General features: G+C 43.0%; 1 long non-coding RNA gene across 1 annotated transcript in view; it reads left to right on the top strand.

Annotated features, from left to right (window-relative positions):
• Positions 1 to 14,354, top strand: part of LOC141573944 (uncharacterized) — a 31,213-nt gene extending 16,859 nt beyond the window's left edge. Inside the window, exon 2 of the long non-coding RNA XR_012500445.1 lies at positions 13,301 to 14,354. This is a non-coding gene — a long non-coding RNA (uncharacterized LOC141573944). The remainder of the gene's footprint in view (positions 1 to 13,300) is intronic.
• Positions 14,355 to 15,194: the final 840 nt, after the last annotated feature.

The following is a 15,194-nucleotide window of genomic DNA, read 5'->3' as shown; positions in this document are numbered from 1 at the left end:
TTTGACTGAAATACATGTGCAGCCTAAAAGTTAAGAGTTATGTTTTATTTGGCGGGAGGACTCGAGCCGGGATGACAGACTCTCAGATCGCTCGGAGGGACTGTTCCCAAGTGGTTGAGGAGGAGCTAGGATATATAGGAGCTTTACAACAAAGACAAGGTTGTTGGAACAATAAAAGATTGCTTGTTATCTAAAGAAAGCCAGGTATCTCAAGTTGAAGAATTTAGTGCTTTTCCATGTATGGGAGGAAGCAAACATTTTGACTCACTGAATTCATTCTTTAGACAAGCACCTAGCTATCTAGGGCAAGTATCCTGTCCTTTCTTATTCTGAGTCTGCTCAGAGGGCACCGCTGTGAGTGGCTGTAGTGGCTGGGCTGCAGGCCTGTCTTCACTGGGGTGTGTTGGCAGCCACTGATGATTTGGTTTCAGCATTCTTTGTTTACTTACATGGTTGCAGTATTTTCATTCACACTGTAGTATTTTCGGTCACAGAATGATTATGGATAATCTGCAAACTTGGAAAGCAACCAAGATGGAATTACTTCAGGTACCTTCTAATTTAATAAGCCGTGTGCAAACATAAACATGGAGGAAGCATACAAAAGGATTTGGTGGTGTAGGGAAGGTGTTCTGCACATTACAGGAGAAGGCAGAATTCCTTTTCTTTGTGGGCAGGGACGTAAGCCCACCTTTCTTTTCTGTAGTGGTTCCTGAGAACAGTTTATGGTAATTAATGAACATTGAGAAACGGTGGCAAACATTGCATTCAAGAGCTGGCCGGCTGCAAACTTGTGTATTGGACAGGTGGATTTCATAGGCAAGTGGTCATTTGGATGGGAGAGAGATGGATCCCAGGCCTGGGCCCAGATTCAGGTTTAAATCGCCATTTCCTCACCATGGGGCCTTGGACTAGAATGTAACCTCTCCTAACCTGTTGGTGAATCTGTGAAATGGGCATGATAATATTGGTTTCTACCTGGGATTGTTGTAAGTTGTAAAGAGTATTATAGCACACATGAAGCACTTAACACACTGGCACTTAGCAGTGTTCACTGTGTGTGGCCGCCCCGCTTGGCGTGTGTCAGAGCCGTAAAGGCAGCATTTGTCTGTTGAGGATGCACTGGTAGCCCCTTGAATAGGTTGTGAATTTGGTTATTTCCTTTTGGTAAATCTGTGTGCCATGGGCAGTTATTTTCATGGACAGATGAGGAATCTCAGGGTAAAGAAGACTGTGTAATTTGCCCAAAGTCAGACCATAATTTTGGGTGCAGGGGCCTCAGTTCAGCATAGGCCCCTGGGCCTTCTGCCCTCTCCTTTCAGCACCTGAGCCAGATGTGTGCTCGGCTGTCTCCCAGCCCAGAATATCCAGCAGGGAGGAAGACATACCTGGCCCTGTGCTGCTTGAGCAAAACTCCGGGGTGGAGGCAGTTACAAAATGGATAAACATAAAAACAGATGACTGCAAACTGTGATCAGCTCTGAGAAGGAAAGGAACAGACCTCGCCATGCAGCGCTGGGAACTTACCCGTCGGGGCTGCTCTGGGGGCGTTCATCTCAGCTAAACAAGCTCTGCTGCTGCACAAAGGCAGGAAGGCAGGGCACGTGTGACCAGGTAGACTGGGCCTCGTTAGTCATACTCATTCCCCATTAAGCGGCAGCTGTCATCGGCACTTACCTAGTAAACAGATGTTGGCCATAATCATCACGCAATTTGCTTGGTAGTTTTATTGGCCCCAACTTTGAGATGAGGTCATTGAAGCTGGGGAGTTTGCTGCATGCCCGTGATTACCGTGAAAATACCCCCACTGGTCTTTCAACCTAGACTGGCGTGGCTGTCATGCCCCAGCCCTGTGAATGGCATCGTGTAGCTTCTCCCAAGTGGCCCAAATGACTGATATTGATTTTCTTAATTCGTAGGAAATGGTATGTGACAGTAGGAGAAAAAGGTAGTAAGAAATTGTTTGGAAAACTAGAAAAAAATTCAATTCTTCCCCAGCTGGGGGAGCGTAAGCTCTGTCACACACTCCACTCACTGCCTGTCACCTCCTCCCTGCCGACTCCGTGTTCAGAAGCCACTCTGAGCCTTTGAAGAACATTTCGCCTCATGACACTGTTGACTAGGACCTGCGACCTCTCTGTCCCTGGTTAACAGTCTATTCAAAGCCATTTAAATTTTATGCAGGCTCCTCCGCTCAGATGTAAGAATAGCCTCTTTAAACTTCTTGATGCAGCGCCTTAATGTTGATCTTGTGAAGGAAACCTAGTCAAAACCTGGGATGTATGCACATAGTGACCGTAAACTCAGCACTTTGTGAAGTTCAGAATCAGATGGGTGGGAGACTCAGGAAAGGCTTTTTAAGGTAGAAAGGGGAAAGTGAAAGGACGCAGGCTGTGTAAGACTGAAACATCTCGGTCCCAGTCAGCAAGGCACCTGCGTTCAGGATAGTGGGTGGAGAGTGCAGAGTTGTCACAAAGAAAGAAGTGGTGGGATGGGAGGGAGGACAGTTAGGTACTTTACTGGGGAGGGAAATAGTGGGCTGAACATTTCCTGGTTGAACAAGAGGACTGTGACATGATGTGCTTGTATTTTGGAGAGAAGGGTTTTGTGGGGACAGGCCTAGGGAGAACGCTCTGTGGCTGGGGAGTCAGCACAACAAAGAAACATAGAGAACCGGGCAGACCCCAGGGCCCCTGCTGGGGGAGAGGCTGCCCACCAATTCGAGCCCTTGGGGCTGCTTCTGTCCCTTAGCCGGGGCCTTAGAGCTCCCTTCACAACCCAGTCCTGTTGATACTAGAAAAAATAAGTGGGGCATGAGAAGGGCTGTGTCCCAGGCTTTTGTTGAGCCCCTTGGGTGTGCCCTGCCAGATGTGGGTACTTGGCTTCATGCAGGAAAGTATTCAAGGGCAAGCCACTGTTGAGTAAAGGTAGATTTATTCAGAGAGATTTGTTGAAAGGCAAGAGATATTCCACGATGTGTGGGGGTTTGATGCTCAGATTAAAAGTAGGTACACACTCCACAGAGTGTGGGCCTTCTCTGAAACGGGAGAGAGAGGTGTGACCCCTAGGCAGTGCTGTGTTGCTTGTATTCATGGGCTTGGTGGTTTCATATGCTAATAAGTAGAAGGACCAGCCTAAGGGCAAGGGGCTGGAATTCACAGGGAGTTGGCCATTTCACCCTTTGACCATTTTTGTCTAGCCTTGGGACTGCCATGGTGCCTGGGGGCTTGTTATTCACCATGTTACTATTACAATGGGTGTGTAATGAAGCTCAAGATCTGCTAGAACTTAAATCTCTTCATCCTGAGCCTCAAGGCCTATTGGGGGTTGAATCCTTCACCATTTTGATGTTAATTGCTTTGGCCTTCCTTGAATGGCTGTGCTCTGCCCCCTTCCATCCTGTCTCACTGTGATGACACAGAGAGAACAAAGGCCCGGCCCTGGCTGTGCTCCTGCATTTAACAGGGGGAGGGGTGGGGTAGGCTGAGGATGACTCTGGGTGGTGTGAAAGATGTTTCAGATTTTCCCACGTGGGACATGGGGACCTGCCAGCTGCACCGCAGATTTATCTCACGGGCATTATCGCTTGTGTCACTCATTTGTTTCTATTTTTCTTTTTTTTTTTTTTTTTTAAGTATTTAATCTAAATTTAATATCAGGTTTTTTTAGGAAACAAATTTCTCTTTTTATTTTCTTTGGGGCTCTTTTTGGGGGGGTAGGTAATTAGGTGTATTTATCTGTTAGTGGAGGCCCTGGGGCTTGAACCCAGACCCTGTGTATGCTATACACACGCTCTAACACTGAGCTCTACCACCCGCCCCTTCATCTTTTTCTTTTTGCTTTAGCTGCCAAAAATCTTACAGCTGATTTTCTAGTCGGCCTTTAACACTTACCCTGACTTAATGGCATCCATTTTTATGACTTTACCTCCCCCTGGTTTCATTTAAGTATTGAATCTCCATTTTCTTTTCACTCTCACTTTTGTCTTTTTGTTGTTATTGTTGTTAAGCTGTGTTTAAAAAATTGTTTAAATTCTCTTTTAGCAGGAGGCTGAAAGTAAATAAATATGTAAATAAACATCACACTTAAATGCTTTTATACATTCTAAGCTGTTTAGTAGTTACTTAAAAACTGGACTGATATTAAAGTTATAAAATTTTTACATTATTTTTTAATTTTTTCAAAAGGTATAGCTGATTTACAATATATGTTTCAGGTGTACAATAGTTGCTCCATTTATAGTTATTGTAAAACATTGAGTGTATTGCCTATGTTGTAAGATACATCCCTCTAGCGTGTTTATGTTACATGTAGCAGCTTGTATAAGAAAGTTGGGTAACACAGAGTCTGGGGCATTGCTGTGTCTGACTCAGGTTCCAGGTCACCCTGCCTGTCAGACCCCAGGCCCTCACAACTGTCTGCAGGGCAGCGAGTGGAGGCAGCTCTAATCAGCGCTGGTACCAACCTCTGAGTGGCAGTGACAGCAGTGACTGTCTGTGGACGTGCAAAGTGTTGTTCCAGGAGATTTACATGCATTTCTTCATTTATTATTTAAAGCCCTCCTGTGAGGGATCGTTTTATGTTTTTAATGACTAATACACTTTATTTTTAATTTAATAGACTTCAAACTTCCGGAAAATTTACAGGAGTAGTACAATGAACACTTAGATACACTTCACCTAAAAGGGCAGTATTTGTCCTTTTGTGTCTGGCTTACTTCAGCATACTTTTTTAAGGTTCATCCATGTTGTAGCCTGAAACAGTAATTTATTCTTTTGGTTTAATAATATCTTTTTTCTTTTTCTTTTTTTTGTTTTTGGTCTATTTAAAAATAGTTTCATTGAAGACTAGTCAGTTTATAATGTTGCATCAGTTTCTTGTTTACAGCACAACACTTCAGTTATATAGGAATATACATGTATTCATTTTCATATTCTTTTTCAACATGTTACTATAAGATATTAAACATATTTCCCTGTACTATACAGTATAAACTTGCTGTTTATTCTATACATAATCAGTATCTGCAAACCTTGAACTCACAAGTTATCCCTTCCCACACCGTCTCCCCTCTGGTAACCATAGTTTGGTTTCTATGTCTCTGTGTCTGTTTCTGCTCTGTAGATAAGTTTCTCTTTCTTTTTTTTTTTAAGATTCCACATATGAGCGATCTCATATGGTATTTTTCTTTCTCTTTCTGGCTTACTTCTCTTAGAATGACATTCTCCAGGTCCATTCATGTTACTGCAAATGGCATTATTTTATTTTTTTTTATGCCTACGTAGTAGTCTATGGTATAAATATACTGCAACCTCTTTATCCAGTCATCTGTCAGTGGACATTTAGGTTGTTTCCATGTCTTGGCTATTGTAAATAGTGCTGCTGTGAATATTTGGGGGAAGGTGTCTTTTTGAATTAGGGTTACTTCTGGATATATGCCCAGGAGTGGGATTGCTGGGTCATAGGGGAAGTAAATTTTTTGTCTTTTGGTGAATCTCCATACAGTTTTCCACAATGGCTCCACCAAACTTCATTCCTAGCACAGTGTAGGAGGGTTCCATTTTCTCCACAGCCTCTCCAGCATTTATTGTTTGTGAACTTCTGAATGATGGCTATTCTGACTGGTGTGAGGTGATACTTGATTGTAGTTTTGATTTGCATTTCTCTGATAATGATATTGAAAATTTTTTCATGTGCCTATTGGCCATTTGTATGTTATCATTGGAGAAAAGTTTCTTTAGCACTTCTGCCCATTTTTGGATTGAATTGTTTATTTTTCTTTCTTATGAAGTGTAAAAGCTGTTTATATATTCTGGGAATTAACCCCTTGACAGTCTCATTGAATGTAAATATTTTCTCCCATTCCATAGGCTGTCTTTTTGTTTTGCTTACTGTTTCCTTTGCTGTGAAAAAGCTTGAAAGTTTAATTAGACCCCACTTGTATATTTTTGCTTGTATTTCTATTGCTTGAGTAGACTGCTCTAGGAGAACATTGCTGAGATGCATGTCAGATGTTTTGCCTACGTTTTCTTCTAAGAGGTTTGTAGTGTCTTGTCTACATGTTTAAGTCTTTAAGCCATTTTGAATTTATTTTTGTGTGTGCTGTGAGGGAGTAGTCTAACTTCATTGATTTACATGCAGCTGTCCAGTTTTCCCTACACCATTTTCTGAAGAGGCTGTCTTTACTCCATTGTATGTTCTCACCTCCTTTGTCAAAGATTCAATGACCAAAAGTTTTTGGGACTATTCTTGATAATTTTTTTACCCATTCATTGATGGATGGACATTGTTTGTAACTTTTGGCTACTCTGAATGATACTGCTATGAATATTGATGTGCAAATTTTTGTGAGAATATGTTTTCATTCTGTTGGCTGTACAGTTGGCCCTCCATATCTGTAGTTTCCACTTCATGGATCCAGATGGCTGGTTGTAAAGGGACTCGAACATCCTTGGATTATGGAATCCAGGGTGGTGGGTTCCTGAAACCAATCCCCCGAGGATACTGAGGGATGACCCTATATGTAGGAGTAGAATTGCTGAGCCATATGATAACACTAAACTTTTGAGGAAACACCAGACTTTTCCAAAGAAGCTGCACCATTGCCCATTTCCAATGGCTGCATATTGAGGGTTCCCATTCCTCTGCCTCCTGACCGACAATTGTTATTGTCCGTGTTTTGATTATAACCATCCTAGTGGGTGTAAAATGAGATCTCATTTTGATTTTGATTTGACTAGTGATGCTGAGCATCTTTTCATATGCTTATTGGCCATTTGTGTATCTATTTAATTCCTTGGTAAATTTAAAAATTGGGTCGATTTTCTTTGTATTGGTCAGTTGTAAACATTTTTTTTATATCCTGGATACTAGTCTCTTATTAGATATATGCTTTGCAAATTTTTTCTACTATTCTGCAGATTGTCATTCCACTTTACTTTTTTTAAACATTAAGACAATTCCTTTATAGGGGAGGTAATTAGATTTATTCATTTATTTTATTTATTTATTTATTTTTTGCCAAGCATGCACTCTATCACTTGAGCTACCCACTTCCCCTTTCATTTCATTTTCTTGATGATGTCTTTTGTAACAAGTGGTTTTAATTTTGATGAAGTCCAGTTTATCTGGTTTTTTTTTTTTATCACTTCTGCTCTTGGTATTGTATCTAGGAAACCATAACCTATCCTAGGACCACAAAGATTTATACTATGTCTTCTTTTAGAAAGTTTATAGGTTTAGATTTTACGTTTCTGTCTGTGATCCATTTTCAATTAATTTTTATTTGTTATATACAATAGGGGGTTTCAGATTCTAAATTCATTCTTTTGCCTGCAGATACCCAGCCTTCCCTGCACCATTCGTTGAATAGACTATTCTTTCAATGCAGTGTTGTTGGCACACTTGTTGAAAACTGATTGTAAATATAAGTTTCCCCCCTGGAATTTTTACTGTGTCTCATAGATTTATGTACCCAAACTTATGACAGTACCATAATGACTTCAGTACTATAGATTTGTAGTAACATTTAAAGTGAGTCCTCCCACTTTGCTCTGCTTCTTCAAGATAGCTTTGGCTGTCCTGGGCCCCTTGCACTTCCATATGAATTTTGGGATCAGTTTTTCAATTTTTGCAAAGAAGTCAGCTGGAATTTTGATAGCGATTCCACTGAATTTGTAGATCACTTTGGGGAGTCTTAACATTTTTAACAATATTGTCTACTATTCCATGAACATGGGATGTCTTCCGTATATGTAGATCTTCTAAAATTTTTTCAGTGATACTTCAAATTGTTCAATGTACAAATCTTGTAAATTTTTGTTAAATGTATCTCCCATTTTATTTTTAATGCTGTTGTAAATGGAAAGGCTGAGCTTCTTAAGGGTGGGACTATATATCAATTTGTTTATTTCTAGGATTCCTACACATCAAATACACTAGGTTTATATTTGCTTCATAAATCTATCCACAACTCTACCCTCCCCTGTGTTTTAAAAAACCAAGACCCAGGTTAAACTACCTGAACACCTATGTGGAAGTGAGAAATGAGACCCTTGGGTGGGGCTTTGTGCAGATGATACTGAGAACTTATTTAGGATGGCTTCATCTTAATTTCTTTTAAACAATCCTTTCAGTGTATATAGTCAGATACATTAAGAACATGCCCTTTTGATGTACAGAGGAGCTAAGACTATCATTTTCAAATAATTTCTAGTGAGAATGTTGTACTTGAAACCTAATTTGTATCTATCTTTGAAGATTTATGTTTCAGGAGCTTTGACTAAAGAACACCTGTCTTTATTCAATAACGACAACTAAATGCTCAAACAACATGTAAGAGTTTGAGCTGTAACTGGAGGCAGCGCTTACCTCTCCCAATACACTTGTGCTGATCTGCTCAAAAGGGTTCGTCCAACTGTTTGTCAGTAGTCTGTTGGACAAAGCCATAAATCATTGATTTAAGATTGCTGGAATGCAACATATTCTTATTAATACTAAGTAAGCCCATATTGAGTGCTTACTGTATGTTGGGAATTGTCCCTCAGACTCACATGAGTTTTATTTCTCTGAAAACCTTACATATTTCCTTGTTATTCCCACTTTACAGATAAGGAGACTGAGGATTAAGTCTTCTCTCTTTTTGGGGGAGCTCATTATCAATGACTGGAAGTTGTAAGGAAAAAGATATTGATTCATCCTGAGAAAATATTTTTCTGAGAGTCAGCATTTTAGAGGGTGACCACTGAAGAGGGTGATCATTGTTAGAGTGAGACGAGCCCCGTGTTGTACGGAGTCAGCATCCCAGTCCTGGACACGGCACTGTGCTGCGTGGTGGGTGAGGCGGCGTGGCCGCGCAGGGAACGAGGATGCCGGGCCGTTGGGCTGTGCTCAGGCCTGGTGAGGCTTTCTCTGAAGAGCAGTGGACCATCATTGACAGATTTTAATTAGGGGAGTGGGGTGCTCTCGTAGATCACTTTTGTGTTTGTAGAATGCTTGCAAACATTCAGTAGGCTCGGCAGAAAGTGATGTGACGAATCAGAGTAGGGTGGCTGCGAGGTGTAGCAGTGTTCAATTTTCAAGTGGTTTTCAGTCCCATGTTTGTGGCTCAGTAGACGTGTCACTTTGGATGACGCACTCAAGGAAGTGAAACAATTTATTTAATCAATTGAAGCAGTGATGTACCCAATTCCCAGGACTGTTGTGGAGATCCAGTGAGATAACATTCGCACAGTGTGCAGCGTGGTCCCCAGCCCAAAGTCAGTGCTGAGGGAGTGCCTGTGAATACCTGGTATGTCAGGTGTCGGTGGTGGGTCTCGGTGACTGAGGAAATCTGAGCCCTGAAGGAGGGGTCCAGTCACATCTGTGAGTGATGGGCCTGAGCTGGGAGGGGCAGAGAGACCTTCCCTCCCAACCAGGGGCCCTGGGCAGGATGGCTATGGGAGGAGCACCGTGAAGTCAGCTCTTTTCAGGTGGAGTTGGAGTTGCTCTTGAGACATCTAAGTGCAGTGTCACGAGCTCACAGAGGAGGTCTGGGCCCGGGCTGTGCATTTTCCTATAATCTCAATCCCTGAGGACGCCGAGGTATTGATCGCTGAACGTGAAGTATTCTTTACAGGACAAGTGAATAGTAGTATCATCTCTGTCATCAAAGCTCACGTCTCTTTATTCATAACCCACTTTGTTAATTGGATACTTACAGGGCGGTTCTTCACCGCCCTCCCCTAGGCTCAGGCTCCACAGTAAAGAGCTGGTGAGCCTCCCTCTTTTCCAGAAGTAGACACATTTAGCTGGTAGCCTTCTATACCTCGCCAGACTTAGAATTTTAATTTGTTGTTTTAATTCTATTATCTGTTGGTCATCTCCTGACAGGAGAGACGTTTTACCTCATGGTCATGTTTCAATTAGCTGTTACTGAGAATTGCTGATCTGATCCATAGTGTATGTATTATATTAACTTTGTAGAGTACTTATCATTTTTCTTTCTTTGCCCTTAAATTTTGTTTGCCCCTTCAAGTTTCTATCCTATTTCGGGCCTTATTTTTTTTAATTAAAAAATGTGTGTTAGTAGTTAAGAAAACAAAAGCAAAGAAACAATGCACATGATACCTAAGTTTAGAAAATATCTATTGTGTTTTCTGTCTCGGCAATGGAGTGTTCTAGAAACTCGTGAAAACGTTCATTACACAAGTTCCTTAAAATGCTGATTAAGAAATAAATCCTTCCTTCCTCATCTTTCAAGCTGCACAGCTAATTTTCAAGAAAGTGAGGGGAAATCCTCAGAATCCAAGTCATATCAGAAAGCAGGGATTCTGGGAGATACGTGAGACTTAGAATCCCTGGGGTGCCGGTTGGCTCCTGAACTGAGTGTTAGTTGCCCTGGCAGGAGGGCGGGAGGTGAGCCCCGGGCCTCTCACACTGGGAGTTGGATGGCTCATCCTATGTAAGGCCAAGCACATCCTGAGAATCCTGTTTAATAAAGGGTGAATTAGAAAGAAAGAAAAATATCATTCCTCAAGGCAAGAAATTAAGGAAAGTCAATTTTTGGGGATGCAGGGAAAAATAACAAATCCAAAGTAAGGATTTAGTTTAAAGCTGTTCTGGCATGAGAGTGACCACAATCTCCTGGCAGAAAATCACAGCTCCTCCCGGAATGAGAAGTTGTGTTTTGAATGAAACAGTGAACAGCCATTCCTAAAAAGGCCTCCTGAGTCTTCTGGATCAAGATACTAGACCCAAACAGCTCTCTTCCAAGGTCTCATTTAAATAACCAGAAAGGTTTTAAAGGAAAGAAGCCATAATCATAGTTCTATTTATTGACATTAGTATATGCTAGGAATTCAGAGGTGACTATGGAGTTGTCTCCTCTTTTATGGACCTTACTTTCTGTTTGACATAGTTGGGGAGCTGGGTGGAGGGAGGTTTTAGTCTGTTGCAATTAGCTAGGAAAGGAAATTAAGAAAGCAGTGAAGGGTGGGTGAACTTTTTAGCTGAGGACAGTCCTGTTCATTTGGCTTTTAATTGCAGGCTCGATGAGTTTTCACTGGAGGGAATTGATCTTACAGAAAATGGACTTAACTCAGGCCTCTTCAGAATGGACAAATGAACCTGGAGAAAGACAGTCAAATCTGTGCAGACATTGAAGTTCAAGTGAACGTGCTGTATCCCTGAGCAAAGATAGGACAAATAGGCAGCACTTCTTGAGGACAGAGGGGTGGTTTTTAAGGTTCTCCAAGAATGAATCCCAGGGAACCGGGATGGCCAGTTGTCAAACTGTGACTTTGCTTTTTGGACGGTGTGCCCACCAAAGGTATTTTCCGTTTATTAGTTTTCATTTCTCTTAAATACATCTCAGGTGATGAGGACGTGGGCACAAGCATTGGACGCTATGTCGAGGAGACTTTGGATACCTGCCTAGAAGCGCGGGCACAGCTGCGGCTGCGTCATACATCTTGCCGCCCACCCCGTTGCCCGGCTCCGTGATCACGGCAGGGTGGTTCCTTGATGACCTGTCCATCTCCTTTGTGACATTGTAACCCACCAAAAACCGGAGCGTATTAGCTTGGCTTTGTTCTTTTCCATCCTTCTCTTTGAATGGACTGATAGTGGACCCAGTTATGTTAGCAGATGTTTTACAAGTAGGGCTCTCAGTACAAACCTTGTAATCCCCGCTGTGTGATCTAGAGAAGAAAGTTACATTCTTTCCAAATTGTTTTGATGCACTTATGTGGGAAAATGGTGTACGTTTGAATATGTATTTCCTCTCTGAATCATCATGGCTAGAGATGAATGTGGGCAGACATGGAATGTGTTTTCTGTATTTGAACTGTATGGTCCCCTAAATTCTCCCCAGCTTTTTAAAGTCATCAGTGGAGTGTTACCTCCAGAGTGTCCCAAAGCATCCACCACTGCCTGTTCTTCAGACACTGTGAGTTTCCAAGTTGGAGAAGGCTGCTAGCTGGTGAGGCATTCTCTGGCACATCTCTGGCTGGCTGATGTGGGCTTAGCACCCAAGACTTGGCAGACAGTAACTAACCACGATCACTTCCATTTCTGGGACACTCATGAAGGATTTTATACGTATGCTAGTGGCATACGTTATTTCAATTAGTTTTCCCAACAATCATAATTAGATTTTTTCACCTCTATTAATAAGTAAACTGTCAAAGCGAGTGACGTGCAGACTTTGGACTGGAACACGGGTCTTTCTGATCCCAGTCTCTGTTCCCTCCCCGACCTATCCTTCCAGATGGCCAGGAGACTCTTCCTCAGTCTTGAGTTTCCTGCTGATATTACCACTCTCTTTGTTTCTAGGAGAGGAAAAGAAGTCTAAACTTACTTTCCAGTTGAAAATGGAATGGAGAGTTAACGTTGGAAGCCGGGAGAGTCTGTCCTGTGATGAAGCGGCCACCTAGCCACTTCCACTGGGACGTCACGTCACTGTCTGGGCCCCTTGCTCAGCCTGTGCACAGGTGACAGCGCAGATGTGCCGAGCAGTCCTCCCGGACAGGGCAGTGGGTTGGAAAGGAGTTTGGGGATTTGGTTTCATTTCATAGGTTTCTGAGGGCCTTGGCCTGGTACTTCGAGTGGGACCATTCCCTGTCCCACATACTCGTGCTCTGGGCCCGTGCAGGCCTGATGTGGCCTCAGCCTGAGGCTCAGGGCCCGTGGTGAAGTGGAGAATTTTAGTCCAGGGTCTGTGCAGGCTCTGACAATTCTGGGTCGTGGGACATTGTCCAGGATGATAATAATTCTTCCCCGAGTTTCAGATTTCCTTGCCTGTGAGCCGGGGTAGTAATAGTTTCTGAGATGATTGTAATGATTCAGTAAGGGGCGCAGCGTGTGCTGGCAGGTAGCTGGTGCTTAAGGAGCAGAAGTCGCAGTCACTCTGTCAGCCTCTCACTGTGTGCTCTGTGCTTTGAGAAGATGTGTGTTTGGTGAAAGTCCTGCCCAAATACTAGGGTCTAGATGAAACGTTGTTCCTTTACTTTCCCTTTCTTTTGCTCCTTCCTTTCTCTGCGTCTCATGTGTATGGAGCAGATTCCTCTGTTTCAGGGAATACAGGCCTTTCTAGGAAAAGGACAGGATGAACGTGGCTAGGTGGGGCCGGAGGGGGTCTGGAGCATCTGCACAGCGCTGCTTCCCTGCATTTCTGCATCCGGTCCCATCAGTGCACGAAGTCAGCCTTCCTCTTCCTTCCTGTGTCATCAGGTCTCTGTTTTATGGGAAAACAATTTTTACGTGTCTTTTTTCACTTACATGTTTCGTTCAGATGCTTGTTGCTTTTTTCCCTGTGCTTCAGCGTTCCTAGGAGAGAATTCAGCAGTGCAGCATCCTCTCCGAGGTCTATGAGTTGATCGGCTTCCACTGCAAGTCCGTCTTCTTCAAGTGGGTGGCCCCCGTGCAGCGCGTGGCCCCCGGCATCCCGGAGCCTGGCGGGAAGGCCTGCTACCGACTCCTTCTGCAGACGCTTCCTGGCTACATTCTGTCACTGATTCTGCAGGACTTCAACAAAGGTTTTGGGACTAAAACATTGCTTCAGTCCGATTAACCATGCCTTGTTTGGGCCCTGCTCTCCTGTCTCAACAGGGTGAATTGTGATTCGTGTAGAGCAGGACACAGCAGACTTTTTTCTGTCAAGGGCTTGGGAGTCAATATTTCAGGATCTGCAAACCTCCTGATCTCTGGTGCAGCTGCTCAGCTCTGCTGTTCAGACGCCAGAGCAGCCGGACAGTCCACACACCCACAGAGCTTTATTCACAGCAGTGGCTGGGGCTGGATTGGGTGTATGAACTGCAGTTTGTCCCCACAGCCTCCTCACTATTGACGCCTGTACCTGAGCGTGCATTTGCGACAATGGGTGAACCTACACTGACACGTCATCATCACCAAGAGCCCATACTTGACACTAGGATTTACACTTGGTGGTGTGCACTCTGTGGGTTTGGACAGATGTACAATGACACGTTTCTACCATCACAGCATCATACAGAGTAGTCTGTCTTAGTGACCCTAAAAATGCTCCTTGCTGCACCTCATTCATTACTCCTTCCCCTCTAGCCTCTGACAGTAACTGATCTTTTAGTCTCTGTGGTTTTGCCTTTCCCAGAACACCATACAGTTGGAATCAGACAGTTGCAGAATCTTCCCAGATTGGCTTCTTTCACTTAGTAATATGCATTTAAGGTTCCTCCATGTCTTTCCATGCCTTGATAACTCATTTTATTTTAACACCATAAATAGTCCATTTTCTGCCTGGACCACAGTTTATTTATCCATTCACCTACTGAAGAACAGCTTAGTTGTTTCTGAGTTCTGGTGATTATGAATAAAGCTGCTATTAACATCTGTATGCAGATTTGTGTGTGGACGTAATTTTCCATTTTGTTCAGTAAACACCAAGGAGCACAGTTGCCAGATCATATGGTAGGAGTACGTTTAGTTTTGTAAAAAATTGCCAGACCGTCTTCCAAAGTATCTGGGCCATTTTTCATTCCCACCAGCAATGCAAGAAAATTCCTGACGCTCCACATCCTCACCAGCATTTGGTGCTGTCAGTGTTCTGAGTTTTGGCAGTTCTGACTGGTGTGCAGTGATAACTCACTGTTTCAGTCTGCAGCCCCTTGATGACAGATGCTGTGGAGCATGTTTCCATAGATTTCTTTGGCATCTAGTTTCCATGTTGAGGTGTGTGTTGAGGGATTTTGCTCATTTTTTAAGCAGGTTATTCATTCTTCTTGTTGAGTTTAAAGAGATTTTGGTGTTTTCTGGATATCAGCCCTTTATCAATGTGTCCCTGCCCTTCACCTGCAGCACCGGAGTTGTCCTTTGGGTCTCAGTGGAGTGTCAGCTCTTCAAAGAGGTTCCCTGTCTTCCCTCACCTAAATACTGTCCTTGAACTTTTCACTTTCATTGACTCACTTTGTTCTTTTTAAATAGCATTTCCCATAATTTGTAAGTACATTAAAAAAAAAGGCAATGATTGAACACTGCCTCCCCCACCAGGCTGTGTGCCCTGTGAGAGCAGAGACCCTGTCCCCACTCACCATGTCCCATGACAGCACATGTCACATGTCCATGTAAATGTGTGTAACGTGGGGCCAAACCTGATGAGCAGCTATGATGACATGTGTTGGCTACCATTCATTGAATAGAGTTTGTTTCTTGATCTTAATTTTAAATCACATGAATGAAAC

The sequence above is a fragment of the Camelus bactrianus genome, chromosome 18 (assembly GCF_048773025.1).
Source record: "Camelus bactrianus isolate YW-2024 breed Bactrian camel chromosome 18, ASM4877302v1, whole genome shotgun sequence".
In the NCBI taxonomy this organism is placed as follows: domain Eukaryota; kingdom Metazoa; phylum Chordata; class Mammalia; order Artiodactyla; family Camelidae; genus Camelus; species Camelus bactrianus.
This window is presented reverse-complemented; position numbering and strand designations above follow the sequence as displayed.